The following is a 15,207-nucleotide window of genomic DNA, read 5'->3' as shown; positions in this document are numbered from 1 at the left end:
AGCAGTGCGTTACAGAGACGGCTTTAGACTCAGCATCTAATGGTCTTACTGACTGTCAGCTGCATTTCAGTGGCCTTAGAGGAAGGCAGTCTGAAGTGATGCCTTCCCTTGCCTAAACGATCTGTTTAAATCGTACAACGCCCCTTCAATGTGCCAAGGTGGAACTGCTCAGGACCATTTTTGCATGTCCCCCCCGTGACTTTAAGAGCTCAGTGGAAGCCAACTCCAGAAATTAATTGGCTCAGCTTTCAGGCCAGAGGGACTGTTTCACAGGGTGGCAGGGTGGGGCGGCTTCCCATCAGTGGGAGCTGCGGGGGGGGGCTGTTTCTTCTGGGCAGAAACTCCCCTCCTCACCCTGCTCCTAGGATTCCCCATCCCATTGTTTAACCCCCTCCCCCCAAGTGGCCAATGTGAAGCTTATTCTTTCCAGCCCAACTCAGGGATGGGAAGAAATGATGCTAAGGGGCTCAGGACTCTCTCCACTTGCCAGCTGAATAACTCTCCAAAAACAGAAGAGGACTGAATTTGGAGTAGGGGGGTGGGGCAGGAAGCAAAAGAAAGATTATTGGAAAACGGACCAGATTGGGCTGCGGCTGCAGGGGAAAAGGAAGTCCTTCTAATGCAGTGTTTCTCAACCTTGGAAACTTGTGGACTTCAACTCCCAGAATTCCCCAGCCAGCATGAGTTGAAATCCGCCCATCTTAAAGTTGCCAGGGTTGAGAAAGACTGTTCTATTGCATCCCTATGCAAGACTTGGAATGCTGCTGATTGCTCCATTCTAAGGCCCACTGCCTCCTGGTCACATGACCCGGAACAAACCACATGCAGCACATCCTGTGTAGCCCAGTTCAGACATACATAGAAACACTCAGAACATATTGCTTGGTTACACCAAAGGGAATACAAATGCCTCATAAAGGAGGAAACAAATCCCAGAGGCCATGCCCTGTGGGGTCTTCCTTTCTTCCTCCCTCCCTCCCTTCCTTCCCTGCTGCATTTGTACCCTTCCATTTTTCATTGCCTAGTTGGGTAGTAGCACCTAGCCAATCTTGGTCAATTTCAAAAAGCTGAGCAGGGCCAGATCTGGTTGGTACTTGAATGGAATAGCATCCCAGAAACTTCCTAAACTAGACTGTGAAATTGAAAAAACATCTTGGGAGAAACCAACGGCAACCACTTCTGGAAATGTCACAGATACAGTTCCCCAGATAATAGTGGGAACAGGGCATCCCCCCTGCCTCCGCATTTTCCATGGCCTCCAAGGGAGCTGTTTCCAAACCCTCTGAAGGTACCGGTGAGACAACATGCAAACAGGAAGTGCTAAATTGTGCAATGTCCCTTCCAATATATATCCTTGCCTCCCCCAAAGGCGCACATTCTCTGACCAGTTTTCACCAGGCCAGCTTTGGAAATCCTAAAAGACTTGCACCGAAGCCCCTCCTCTGAGTCACCCATGAGCTAATCACTCAATTACCAAAGTCTTGAGTTGAACGATCATAGGTGTTGCTTGAACCACACCATTCATGCATAGCAAGGGTGGATTTCCACAGCATCCTGCGTCAGCCCAGTTCCTTGGCATTAAGTTCCCCCATGCAAGAAAGAACCATCAATTGACTTTAGCTAATGGGTGAAACCAAGCCTTAATGCCTTTCTAACTGATCCAGAAGAAAAACAAAGGCAGGTTTCGCAGCTGCCAAGGATGGGAAGTAAACAAAATCCCTCTCCAAACACCTAGCTCATCGTCCACCACCATCTTAATGGACCCCTATGGTTTCTTGAAGGGAAGGCATTTTTAAAACAAATTGTAACTGTAATTGTAAGCTGCACCTGCAGGCTGAGACCGATTTAGCTCTGTCAAAAGTAGGCAAAGGGAAGGGGCTTGGATCACAAGGTAATAAAGAGACCCATGCTCACTTCCGAAAGAGCAATGGGACAATAAAAGACGGGTCAAACAGCCAACAGAACGACTGAGGGAAAGGTAGATAAAAAAAATTATAGACAGAATGACTGAAAAAGACAGGCAGAGAGCTAGACAGATATTACAGGATGGATGGATGGATAGATGATAGATAGATAGATAGATAGATAGATAGATAGATAGATAGATAGATAGATAGCTGTACATCAGAACCTTATATATTTACTCAACTTCCCAGAACAGTAAAAAGGACTTTTGCAAGCTTAATTTTTCTTATGGGAAGAGGCCCTCAGAAAGATTTTTTTTGTTCACTTTCCATGGGCGGAGCAGCCAGGAAAGCTGCAGAAACAAGAATACAGGCAGGAATAAATTCCAAAGCAATGGTAAATCCAGAGAAATTCCCCAATGTCTTCTGGGGTGGACATCCAAGCTAATGCCAAGTTTTCCTTGGAATTCTACCAGAATCTGAATCTGCAAACCCTACAGAGACCTGGAGATTCTGGGTCCAGCATATTCATTGGGGTATGAAGTAATTCTAGATTATTTACTGCAGTTGGCTTAGCCTACCTCCAAAGGTTATTGTGAAAATAGTCACAAAGCGGTGATAACCTTGTATCCTACTTTCAGCTCCTTGGAGTAAAGATGGGATGAGGAGGATAATGATGATAAAAATAACAAGAACGAGGACAAGAACAATAGTAATAATAATCTATTAAAAGTAATATAAAAATGCCTTAAGGAAAAGTAATTTATATTTCCTTTGCAAAAAAAGAACATCAAAGTTGTAGCCATATTTTTAGAGCACAGCAAAAATGTTTAATTATTCTACACCAACTGTTTGTATGATCTGCATAGGACTTAAAATAGTATAAACTGCTGGTTCTAATCTACAGTTTTTGCTTGCCAGATCTGTTCTCAAGACCTCCAATGTGAGATACCTAGGAACACAGGTTTGTCATATGTCTGGTAAAGAAAATTAGGTCTTGAGGGAGAAAAACTTTCCAGCACCTGATGATTTGCAAAGCTTGTTTTAATTAGCTTACAGGAAAACCCACCGATGTGCAAAATGTATTTTTAACACAAAAGCAAACCACTTACGAACCTTTACTTTTATGCAAAATATGGCTTGACTTGCAAAGAAGTTGAGGGCTTATGAAACACTTTTCAAGACCAACGTGTGGTGGAAAGTGTATTTTATTTCAGCTTGCAGAATTGCTACAGTTTTGCAAAGGGATTGCTTTAATACAACAAGTACACCTCTCAGGGACTCTTGATGTGATTGCTTCAGGAACCTTTCAAAAGACCAGAATGGCTAAAGAGCAAATGGAGAAATGGGAAGTTAAATTTCTACGCCAAAGAGACAATCGATATAAAGTATTAAAATTAAGTGTTAGATTTGCAATGCACAGGCCATGAATTTTGATTGTAAAGTCTTGCCTTTATCCTTGAGAAACTAAAAAAATCATTTAAATTATTTATTTACCCAATTAATTTGTATATCACCATATATTTTAGTCAAAGCTCCTGGCAGTGAACATAGGAAAGCACTCTGGTAAATAATATAAAAATAAAAGATCTACAGTAAATTAATAAGGGTTATAAAAAAATAAATCAACTAATGACCCATCCCCTATTGATCAAACGTAATCAACCTGGATGGTGTCATGCCAGGCTATAAATGCTCTGCAAAAGCACTTGGTTGTAAGTTATTTTCTGAATGACATCAGGGAGGTACAAGATGAATTTCAGCCGGGAGGCTGTTCAAAAGAATAGGCTCTTGAAACAAAGACCATCAGCTGTACATCTCTCCTCTTGAAAAAAATTAACTGGACAAACCTTGGGACCATTTTTCAAAACAGAGAGGGGTACGGAGACAGTCGTTTCATTTGTTTGAGAGTTATTGTACAAATTGATTTGTTTATTTTTCTAATTTATATAGCCGCCCATCTCACAAACAAGCAACTCTGGTTGGTGTTCAAAGAGCTAAAAACAATCAATAAGTACATTAAAAATATTAAAAAACCAACTGAAACAGAATAAAAGACGAAGGGATGTTGAAAATAAGGGAGCCACCTCACCAGTTCACCCTAATATCCAGATTAAGCCCAGACCTTTCACTCTTGTCAATTGAAACTTTGAATATGGAATGTTAATTTTGATGATTACTGTCAGGCCCAGCCCAAGAACGATGAAGAATCAGTCCAGCCAAACTTCAGTTCTTTATTTGCTAATGCCCTATAGCCAGAACCTTGCCAGACTAAAGCTACTCTGCCTAACCTCAGGGGAAATAACTAGGAAGGCTCTAGGGCGGGGCTAGTCTGAACCTCTTGGTTTTCCCACCATCGCTTCCCGGACTGTGCCTCCTCTTATCTCTTCCACCTTCTTGGAATGTGCTCCCTCCTTCCTAAGAACCAGCAGAACTGCCGAAATTCACCATAATTACACAGGACATGTGTTACAACTGGAATAATGATGTTTTTTTTCCCCCAGCGGACACCCAACAACTTCTGCCACCCAGAGGAAGCAGAGCATCCTCAGAATTGGTTCGGCTGTTTGGGAACCATCAGGAACTCCAAAATCTGGAGGCTAGACTGGGAAACTGAAAAAAAAAAGCTTCCTGGAGAAATCAAGAAAAAAACCACTTCCATATTTAAGGTGTGCAAACTACAGGTAGTCCTCACTTAACAACCACAATTGGGACCAGAATTTCAGGTGCTAAGCAAAGCAGTCATTAAGCGAATCCAACCCAATTTTATGACCTTTTTGTGGCAGTCGTTAAGCAAATCGCCGTGGTCATTAAGCAAACCATGTGGTTGTTAAGCAAATCACACAGTTTCCCATTGATTTTGCTTGCCAGAAGCCAGCCAGGAAGGTAAAAAATGGCGATCACATGACCATGGGATGCTGTGACAGTCATAAATGTGAACCAGTTGCCAAGTGCCCAGATTGCAATCAGGTGACCACGGGATGCTGTGACAGTTGTAAGTGTGAGGACCGGTCACAAGTCAGTTTTTTCAGCACCGTCCTAAGTCTGAACTGTCACTAAACGAATGGTTATTAAGTGAGGACTACCTCTATATGCAAGGATTCAAGCTTAACCCACAAGAGACTTCTTCCTCCTTCACTTTCTGTGACAGTGGTTCTCAATCTCTAGTGGGATCCATAAATGGTTTAAGTGGAACACAAGATAAGTCACAGAAACTTTAAGTAAATCATTAAAACTCACTGTAAATAATAAATGTAATAACAACATGCTTGTAAATACAGAAATGAATATTTTGAAAACAAAAGCGGTCTGTTTGTTTCTATCATGGTGGAACCCACGTTCTCTGATACAGCGATTGAAGATATGAGGAGCTGAAAAGTGAAGATAGGAAAAGCTGAACCAAAACACTTTGATAGGGCATTTCAATCACAGCTTAGTGTGTGCATGTTTGTACAGCGATAGGGATAGGGACAGAGACAGAGGTAGAGAAAGAGAAAGAGAAAGAGAAAGAAAGAGAAAGAGAGAGAAAGAGAAAGAGAAAGAGAAAGAGAAAGAGAAAGAGAAAAAGAAAGAGAAAGAGAAAGACAAATAAAAGCCAGTTGGGTGTAGTGGTTAAGACACCAGGCTAGAAACCGGAGACCGTGATTTTGAGTCCCACCTTAGGCACAAAGCCAGCTGGGTGTCCTTGGGCAAGTCACTTTCTCTCAGCCCTGGGAAGGAGGCAGTGGCCAACCACTTCTGAAAAACCTTGCCAAGAAAACTGCAGGGACTTGTCCAGGCAGTCTCCAAGAATCGGACACGATTGAACAGATTTTAAAAAATAGATATAGATATGGATATAGATTCTTTGTTGTGCTATATTCAAAAGTGTGTTTTCCATCCTCCAGAGATTTTTCTTGCCAACTGCAGCAGAACATTCCCAATATTTCACACCGCCTTTAAGGAACACAAACACACAGACAGCTTGCAGAAGTCAACATTCCCTAAGATATTAGAGTCCAAGTGCAATTTATTGGTTTGTTTGTTTACTTATTTCTTCCCTCTCTACAGCCACCCCATTCAAGACCATGCCGGGCAGCTTACGAGAAATTGAAAAGCAGATGGAAACATCCAGCTTTGGAAACAAGACAACCGGCACCGGAGGATAACCTCCCAGCCCCCCAAAACACCTCTTTAAAAAAGATCTCTTAGACTTGAGTCACTCAACGCCTTTCAGACAGCCAACAGGGCTGGGCCCGGGATTGCTTGTCACCTATTAGCAAAAGAGGGATGCTGTGTTCTGGCGTAACACCGAGATGCTCTACGCCACTCAAGGCCAAATTTCCACCAGATCTGCCGATGCGGTAAACAAACAAACAAACAAACAAACAATTACCCATGGTCTGTCGATTATGCCTGTTGCTAAAGGCCAGTTGCCTCCCCCCACCATTTCTCTCTGTCCTTCCCTGCTTCGCTTCCCTCCAGTCCCAGTTTTCAGCAGCAGGGTGATTAATCCCACAACATTGGTGGACCAGATCTGACTCAATTAGCCACAGCTCAGGGATTCGGGTGACAGCGCTGGGATCATTTCCAAGTCTCGTTCATCACCCAAGAAAATTCTCGAAGCCAGGAACGGAGGGGTAGACAGCTCCTCCGAGGCAGAAGAGGAAAGGCAGGACTGAAATCCAGAGGGGGACACCATGCCAGGGAATCTCAAGTGAAGGTTGGCCTAGGAGAGCGTGTTGGAAATTCCTGCATTCAGAAGATGCGGCTCTTGAATTCCTGCTGCTTGTGATTTTTGCATGTGGTCAAGACTTCATTTCCACTTGAACTTGGGCTTCACGAAATGGGATAATTCCCCTACAAAAGATTCTTTCATGCAAAAATGAAGCTGCTCAAGGAGAAAGGTTTCCAGATAAAGCTAGCCATTGGCATGCTAGTTTTCTATATGCAAGACGCAAAGTTCTATGAGAAAAAAAAAATCCCAATAATTATTTCTTCCAGAAAGACTTTCTACCAGTGTCATTCAGAGTGTGAAGCTATAGAAAAAGTGGAAATGATAAGATAAGGATAATCCTGATCTCTGAAATGGGATGACCAAGATTGGAAAGGGAGGAGAAATGTATTCAGTATGATTTTTTCGTACAGCTGTATCCAATTAGCACCTCTTGAACCTATTAGCAAACTTTTCTGATGCAGCTCGTAAGTCAGAAATGAAGATTTAAAAAACTGTGCAAAGAAATGCAATATACTGGTAAAAATGTGCTTGTGAAGAAAATGTGTATGCCAAAAAAAAAAGGGGGGGTGTATTGGGAAAAATGCCTCAAGTACTGGCCTTTCTTTTTCATTTGCAAAAACAAACAAAAGGAAACTTATGATCTTTAGGCAAACCAAGGACTGAGTGAAACCAGAATCATCCATCAGAGTTGATCATCCCTACAGGAGAAATAAATTTGCCAGCTCCATGAGAGTAAGGCTCAGCATGTGCTCAAACTAAATAACGTAATGCATGGAAAACAAACAAATCAAAGCTAGAAATTCTCTCTGTATGGAATGAATGTCAGAAACAAGCTGGGCAAGATCCAGGTTCAGATCCCCTTGTCCGACATAGATCTAACTGGGTATCTAGGGGTCAGATCTTACCTTTCTGAAAAGCTGCCTCACAGGACTGTTGTGAGGAATAAAAAGGAAAAGAGTGAGGAATTATATATGCCAACAGAGCTTCTGGAAAAATAGTTGAGATAAAAAAAGAGAACAAACATTTTCACAAGTTGGTTGTCGGAAGGAAGGAAGGAAGGAAGGAAGGAAGGAAGGAAGGAAGGAAGGAAGGAAGGAAGGAAGGAAGGAAGGAAGGAAGGAAGAGGGGAGGGGAGGGGAGGGGAGGGGAGGGGAGGGGAGGGGAGGGGAGGGGAGGGGAGGGGAGGGGAGGGGAGGGGAGGGGAGGACATTTCTTTCTTCCAGCCACATTTCCCATGGGTGAGAAAATGTTGGAAATCCATTGAATGTACTGGTCTTGGCTGGTGTAATAGGGTTCAATTTTCATTCCAAATGTATCTACATTTACAAATTTCATCACAAATAGGAAGCAAAGTACTTGGGTTTTAAACGATGAAAGTGGAGGGAAGAAGTGAGGCTGATCACCCTACCTCCCCTTACACAGTCACCCCAAAAATTGAACAGCTTTGGGTCTTAAGCAGGTGGCTTGGGCAGAAAACTGAAGCAGCAAATCTCTTGGTCCTGATTGGAAATTTGAACACAGACCCTGGGAGATTTGGGCATGCCAGAGGAACCAATCTGGAGGAACAGAATGTGGGTCAGCTCAAACGTGCAACCATTTTCCAACTCAATATACCTCATTTGTCCGGGGCCCGTTACCCAGCCCAGGTCCAAAATGCTGACAAGATCAGTAAAATATCTCCATTGGCTGCCTCTGCACATTAGGGGTACCCAAGTCAGCGAAGGACTCAGCAGCTGCTTTCATGAAAAGTGCCATGCCTGGTTGGCTTCAACTGTGGTTTGTTGGGTGGCAAGCCCATTTGATTCACGGATGCTTCAATTATTGTATGAACCCAGGAAACGGGTTAATTCAGTAACCAAGGGAACCGTGTCATGCAAGCCCACCATTCTGTTCGCCTAATTGAATGAACTTGACCAAACGTCTCCCCATAAGCCTCCTCTGATGCCACATTCTGGTTAAAATTAATTTGGGGATCTGCACATTTGCTTCTCGATACAGATTTTTCTTGTTCCCCCCCCCCCCGCCGCCGTTTTTCTTTAGAGATTACCAATCCCACCCGAGCATCTTTATGCATTGATTGAAAGGCCACGCCAGAAGGCGCCATGGATTTAATTACACCCTTCGCGCTGTGATTAGATCAATGTCCCAGTTTGCTTGAGATGATGAAGTCCAGGAAGGAAAGGCAGGGAGGGTGGCGGCCCATCGTTAATGAATCGGCGCTATGCCGTAAACAAGACCAGGTAATTCAGAAATCGAAAATTCAGATGAGGATAATTTTGTAAGTGTCTGTTGGCTGGCAACCCTAATCAGGGTTTAAAGAGCCAACACACACTCACTGGCATGCACGCAGACGCACACTTTAGCTCAGACAACACCTGAGCCAAACATCTGCTTTGGCAAATAGTTGCCTGGAATTCGCAAGAGGGTTCTCTCTAATATCCAGCAAGAAGCATATTGTTGATGTTCATCTCTCTTCCCCTCCCCGCATGATATATCTGTACCTCTGTTTCTAAGAACACAAGCTTGCACTGCTTATTCCATCCCCACCCACCCACTCACCCACCCCACTTAAATGGCCACACATTCTTAAAAAGCTGCCTGACTCAGGTCGGGGTCCCAGATGGAGCATGGATTTGCTGGAAAAGAAACTGGGTGGGAAAACATGACCTCAATAAATCCTGTCCTGAAGAACAGCCAACAAAAGGGAGGTAAAAATGACTTGCAGCTGTTTCCAACCCTGAAGGACCAGAGGTGAGGAGGTGGAGAAAGAGAAGCAGAACCTGGCATCTGCCCTGCTCCTTTTGGTCTGCGTTTACTCTGGGGTAACGCTCTGCCATTGGCGAGAATGCTCACAAGCAGCAGCAGGAGTCCTCACCACTCTTGGCCACAGGCGTGCAGGCTGGACCTAAAATCCCAAAGGCGTGAAGAGTGTTAGGTCACCTCCCCTCAGACCTAAACATCGTAATCCAAACCACGTGGGGAGCACTAAGGCATCTCTCCCAGTTACACCATTCAGGGAATCCCTTTCCAAGAGAGATGGTGATCTTCAAGCAAGGTTACAGCCTGGTTTGAGATGCTGTTTGGTGGGTCCACCTGGCACTCCTGTGGGGCACGCCATCCCCATTTTTAATCCCTTTTTCTCATGCACTCTCTTTCTCTTCTCACCCCACCTTACGAGGCAGGGGTACTTTTTGAGAAGCATGTAAGTTCTGTCTGAGAGCCAGTTTGGTGTAGTGGTTAGGGCACCTGTCCTAACAAGCAGGAACCACGCTGAGACGAGGAATAAGTCTCTAGTGTTTTATTACTGCTACATTAGACAGAAAATCCTAACAAACTGAAGAAGCGTGGGAAAAACCCAGACAGATAAACCCCAAAAGTCAAGGCGGGTCTGTTCTGTGTCTCTTTGAATGACTGCTCAATTCCTCACTACTACGCATGTGTTTCCCCCCTGGATAGGGGCCCGCTCCTGCTCACCATCAGTGCTCATGATAGCACCAGGCTAGAAACTGGGAGATTGTGAGTTTGAGTCCCACCCTGGGCACGAAGCCAGCTGGGTGACCTTGGGCCAGCCACTCCCTCTCAGCCCTAGGAAGGAGGCAATGGCAAGCCACTTCGGAAAAACCTTGCCAAGAAAACTGCAGGGACTTGTCCAGGCAGTCGCCGAGAATCAGACACAATTGAACAGATTAAAAAAAAAAGTTCTGTCTAAGAACACACTGACCGGCCACTGTCTTCAGGCAGAGCCTGAATAGTCCTCTGTTGGGGGCAGGAAATAAGCTAGTTACCCTGCCTCCAAGACCTGCTTTCAAACTCTATGATCCTACCCCACTTTCCTCTCATCCCAGCTGCCAAGTAGTAGCAGGGGGCCAAAAATGATGCCAAAGGTGGTTGTCTCATCAAGAAACATGTTGCCATTTCTCCTAGCTTCCCCTAGCTGATTATTCCCCCTTTGAGCCACATTTGCAAAGTTCTTGCTGGAAGCTCATTAGGAACATGGGAAGGTGTCAAGTGAGCCTCTGACTGCTTAGAGCTGGAGAGAGAGGTTCTGTGCCAGCCATCCCCATGGGAAAAGTTTGTGCCAGCATTAGTGAGTCCCCCTGGGACTTTCTGCTGTTCGGAGAACAAGGTCCTGCGTAGATAAACTGTGGCAGAAACAGAATATTGGAGAAAATTTCTGCTAGGTAGGAAGAAGCCAGTGGAGGCCACTGCCTGTTTTCCAGTGCCTTTTGGTGGTGGTTATAATCAACACACCAAGGAAGTCAGATGGCAGCTGCTGTATTGCAGGGCGATAGCAGCAAACTGAGCCCAGGGGAATCTCTTCCTTAATGGCCTCCAGAGGCCTCCGTCTCTACAACTGCTGAAAATAGATGGTGTGGTTTGTCACAGTCTGGGGTGTAAGTCCTAAAACAGGCTTTAAAAGACTCAGAGGAAACACACGCCCTCACCAATTTAAAACAAGACTTGGGAAGCATTAAAACACACACACACACACACAAACACACACCCTTGCCTCATCTGCACTGCCTTGCTTTCTGCATAGAGAACGGTTTTTAAAACCCATCAGTTTTATTCATAAAACCTGGCTTCTCTCTGGGCCAGGATTTCCTCCCTGCTTCCTAAGGTCAAGGCCTTAGGAAGGCTTGACCTTAGGAAGCCTGGATCTGCAGCCTGCATCTCCTTGCAGTCTGTCCCCTTCCCCAATCTGGGCCCGTCAAAAGATGGCAGCTCTCGCGGCATGGCTGAACGGGAACGGCTACCTCACTACCTGCCTCAGGGGCCTGCCTGATTCTGGAAGGTGGCCGGGCTCTTCAACGGTAGCCTTGCCAAAGCAGGGGTGGTCTGGCTTCGGTCCCCCTCCTTCCCTTCTCTTTCTTTCTGCAGGGCACCTTCCAAAAGATGCAGGGCAACAAGCCAAGAAACTGGGAAATTACCCACACACACACAGACACACAGACCACCGCACCTTGGCGCGTCTCTCTCTATGGGAATCACATGCCAGCACAGCCAGTTCAAAGGCAGCGGTGTTTTCACCCTGCTCTGAGATTCTTGCGCCCAGGACTCCTGATTCCGTCTCATTAGCCAGACAGGTTGGTTGGAAGGGTGACTGCTGATTCCCTTGTCCCTAATGGAACATCTGCCGCTATTCTCCTCCGCTTCTGCCAGGGAACACTCTTATCTAAATGTGCAAACCAGCAGCTCTGTCTCGCTACACACAGCTTTGCTCCATCCCTTGGCCAGTGCCAAGTGTTAAATATCCTTGGCACCACAATGTCCATAGTTCTGGCAACACAGATACACAGACCCCCTGCTCTCCCAGATTTTCCTTTCAGCCCTACCATCCTGGGCACCCGTACAAGGTGCCAGCATTCCAAAAATCATCTTGGGGGTCAGAAATCACTATGGCGAGGCCTGAGAACGGCTCATTCATCCAGTTTAAAGAGAAGCAAATTGCTCTACGTTGAAACCGTGTGAGCGTCGTGGGGGTTTTACATGCTATTCCTTTCCCCGTTCTGTTTTGTTGTTTGCTGTTTGCTGTTTCCCCAAATACAGAGTGGCATGGGCGTCCACAGGATTGTGTGTGATGTCATGCATGCCTAGATCATTGTGCATGACATCATGACGCACATGACATCATCATGACTTTTTGCCAGAAGCTCGTGAGTTCTGTATGTAACCTTCTTGGTTTTTTTAAAAAATCCTTAATTTAAAAAGAAAACACAACTGTCTACTGATTTACTTAACTCAGTTTACATCCCATATTTAAGTTCAGCTTCAGTTTTCAAGATAACTTCTGCCTTAAAACAAATTCCTACATGGCTCCTTCCTTTTTTTTAAAAAAGGGCAATTTTCTTAACATACTGATTTCAGACACCGTCTTCTCAAATATATACCCTTTCGGAATGCATCTAAGCCAAATATTCACTTTTGGGAAGAACGATGAATTTTCCAGAGGCAAAAAAAAATGGTGAATGCTACTGCAGCTGATCCAGGCATGTGTATTGATAAATACTGATTGATCTTATGTTTGAATGGTCAATGCTATCTATTTTGTTATGAATTTAGTGTCTTCCACTATATATGAAGAAGCAGTTTGCCATGTAATATGTATTAGGACCTAACTTCAGACTGAGGAGAAAAACACATGACTCAAGATTAACTATGTGAGAAAAAGGGGGGGTCTCAGTGTTGTTTTTGCAAAAAGTTATTTCTGCAATAGAAAAGAACTTGCTTTTTCAGTAAATTGCCAAATGAAGCTTGCTTTTCTAGTAACTTGCAAATCTCAGCTTGCTTGTCAGTATATTGAGGATGTGGGATATGTGGTCAGGGGAACAGGTGACTGTATCTCCATAAGGGCAGGTATAAAGGAAATAAGCTGCCTAACCGATGCTGAAAATATGCTCAAAACCAGTTCTAGCGAACTTTGTGGTCAGACAAGACCCTGACCTACTTACTCCAAGGGGGCTAGCTGCCTTAAGGAAAAGACTGGGGGAGGTAAAAAGTGAGGAATGGGAGATATAAACAAAGGCGGGACTTCCTGCAGAATCTAAGGTGTCTCAGATAGGCTGTAAACTCCTAAGTACCTAGCCAATGGGGAACAGGAGGAGGGATTCCACCGGCCGGGGGTAGGGAATAAAACTACATGCTTTGTGTGAATGGGTGTGCCTGTCTTGGCTGGGCACCCGTCCTCGCAAGAACGTTAATAAAACCTTTTTGCTGCTTCTCAAGACTTCGTCAAATTTATTCAGTGCGGGACTTTTCCTGAGCCACTTTTCTCACAACTGTTACATGGATGTTTTCACTGCTTCAAAAAAACTGCTGTCTGGAGCCAGCCCTGTGCATTGGACACAAAATATAGGAGATCTGGCAAAATCTGTGAAATGGGGAGATGATCTGGGATGACCCAGGAAAGTGACAAGGTCATTCCTAAGAACTTCTAGGTTGCAGAGTTCAGATGTCTTTGAAAAAAAATGATAGATCAGGAGCATTTCTGGAGGAATATTATAGATAAATCCAAGCAGACATGCCAATTTTGTTCTCATCGTTTCTGACTTGGGCCCATCGTTCAAATCCTGGACTCATGAATGAGGCATCCACTTGCCTAATTTTGATGGATGAATTTTATCTTCCTCAGCCCAAAGATGGAGACAAGTCGGTTATAGGATTGTGGCATATGAGTTTTAAGGCCAGACTGCTGTTGAGTTGGTGCGAGTCAGCAGAGAAAAAGCTGGAAGAAAAGAGAGGCTTAGACATGGCCTTGGAGTAGATGAACTGCCCTGGTTGCTAGCCAGGACTGTTGTGGGGCAGATGGAAGCAATATTTCAATTGGCCAAACTTAGTATATAGGTGTTGGCGTCCAAAGCCCTGGAGGGAAACTCACCTCCTGCAATTTTTGGTTGTCTTTCCCATCTTGGCTGATACGAGCTGCCAAAGGGAAATGGCCAATTGCGTATTGGAAGTGTGGGCTGTGTCTCAACTCCTGTAAAACAAGCTGTTGCAAGAGTGTTGTTAAAGAAGCCATCACCACAATCCAGATAAAAATTGCCCTGGCTCCAATCTTCCTTTTCTAAATGAGGTCCTAGCGTGGGTGATGGCAGCACAAATCCAAACATTTCCTGGATGAAACAGTTTCTTCTTGAAACTTTTCCAAGTCTAGGTTTAGGTTTATAAGCCAAACCTGCTTTGGTTGATAAGTTCAGGTTCTGCTCAGTCTCTTAGAATCGTTCCATATACTCAACCGAGGTTCCTTCTGGGAAATTTGGGATACCATATTTTAATTATTTTGGCTGAACACTGTCAGAAGGTGGTGCTAAAAGATCATTGTTTCACTTTTTGGTCATTGATTTATGGATTCCTCTCAAATTTTAGTGGTCCTCTCCACCCCTTGCTAGCTACATAGGACCTTGAGAGGAGATCATCCTGAATTTAGACTGGTGGCTCATCAATGCATCTTGAGTTTGGTGGGTCATCATTACTGGTAAACAAAACGTCTTGAATTTAGATTGATGTATCATCGCTTCCCTGTTTAAAAATGTTCCTTTGTTTGGTCTTGACATTCTTTGCCCTTAGGACACAACCTCAAAGAGAGTTGCATGGGAATAAGTTCTACCGAACACCAGGAGACTAAGCAAACACACATGCAAAGGCTCTGATCTTGCAGCAAGTTAACCAATATATTGTACTGAAAACTGCAAAAAAACCTTGAAGCCTATTTTAACTTCGGTGTAGTCAGAACATTAGAGGGAAATGGTGACAATGTCCACCCTCTTCCACGCTTATTAAGAAACCTCATCCGTTTCATGTTCTTTTCTTCCTCTTCCCGCAGCTCCAGAGCACCCTTACTTCTGTCCATCATCTATGTCAGTGTTTCTCAGCTTTGGAACTTTAAGATGGGTGGACTTCAACTCCCAGAATTCCCCACAAGCATGCTGGCTAGGGAATTCTGGGAGCTGAAGTCTACACATCTTAAAGTTGCTGAGGCTGAGAAACACTGGTTTATGTTGTCTTCCCAGCAAGCTTTGCTTTGTTGCAGTTGAAGCTCAGTTGATTCCTAACGCAGAGCAACTTAAATATATCTCAGGAAAAGTT

General features: G+C 44.4%; 1 protein-coding gene across 1 annotated transcript in view; it reads right to left on the bottom strand.

Moving 5' to 3' along the window:
• TAGLN2 (transgelin 2) overlaps nt 1-14,207 on the bottom strand; it is a 288,943-nt gene extending 274,736 nt beyond the window's left edge. Inside the window, exon 1 of the mRNA XM_063317077.1 lies at nt 14,202-14,207. The gene's annotated coding sequence lies outside the window, so the exon portion shown is untranslated. The remainder of the gene's footprint in view (nt 1-14,201) is intronic.
• Between the last annotated feature and the right edge of the window lie 1,000 nt (nt 14,208-15,207).

The sequence above is a fragment of the Candoia aspera genome, chromosome 17 (genome assembly GCF_035149785.1).
Source record: "Candoia aspera isolate rCanAsp1 chromosome 17, rCanAsp1.hap2, whole genome shotgun sequence".
Taxonomy (NCBI): Eukaryota; Metazoa; Chordata; class Lepidosauria; order Squamata; family Boidae; genus Candoia; species Candoia aspera.
This window is presented reverse-complemented; position numbering and strand designations above follow the sequence as displayed.